Genomic DNA, 994 nt, shown 5'->3' with positions numbered 1-994 from the left:
GACATTTTTTAACTTTAGGTTATTGAAGACAGTGCAGTGACAGCATAAACTTAAGAAGCAGCCTAAAAACCCACCATATAGTGAACTACATTCATAAAGCAATCTTCAATACAGCTATGATACTATAAAGCATCAATTTGTACGTGATTTGCCTCAGAATAATAAAGGTCAATGTGATGCAGCTGTAGGAGATAGAGACTTTTATGACCTTTATATATCTCAGAGTAATTTTCATAGTTTTTACAAGTTCTACTGATACAACAAAAAAGCCTCTACACAGAAATAGAATTTAATGCATTCACACTCCTGAAAATCATGAAGGCTACCTTTCAAATATTCCCGTGACTCAAGGCTTCCATTGCCCACAAATATAAATCCAGAAATCAGACAGCAGGATAAGACACTCTTATAATTCTTAGGCTAACAGCAAAAAGCAGGCTCATCAACCACAGTATCAAGTAGTGTGAAACAGGCCAGCGTGCCCTGAACCTGGATCATACCAGGTCAGATTCCAAAAACAATCAACAGAACAAGCCTCCTTCTTTACAGAAGCAAAAGCACAATACAGTTCATGACTACTTACCTAACTACAAACTACACATAGATCTGCACTCAGAATGATTATTAAATAAAGATTAATTGAAGATGTTAATAAAGACATATACCAAACACACATTAGGAATAACTAGTAGCTTATTTGCTAAGGCACTTCTGTTTCCAGGCTGCCTGCTTTATATAGTTGCAGAATGGGGCAAAGCAAGGCAGCTATGCTTACTTGTGAAGCAGATGCTATAGTGGATCCACGAAGTAGGAAGTTGAACTTAGGTAATGAGATTAAGATTCCCAAATTAGTACCCGAGAAGTTACCAATTCAATATGTCTGTGAATTAACACTCAATACCCACCCTTTAGGGGTTTGCTCACTACAGCAAATACTATTATAGCTTTTAACTCGAATTTTCTTCTGTTTCTGCTGCAAACAATAGCATAGTCA

The sequence above is a fragment of the Pyrgilauda ruficollis genome, unplaced genomic scaffold, assembly GCF_017590135.1.
Source record: "Pyrgilauda ruficollis isolate IOZ18807 unplaced genomic scaffold, ASM1759013v1 scaffold4, whole genome shotgun sequence".
Classification (NCBI taxonomy): Eukaryota; Metazoa; Chordata; class Aves; order Passeriformes; family Passeridae; genus Pyrgilauda; species Pyrgilauda ruficollis.
Note: the sequence above shows the minus strand (reverse complement) of the source record.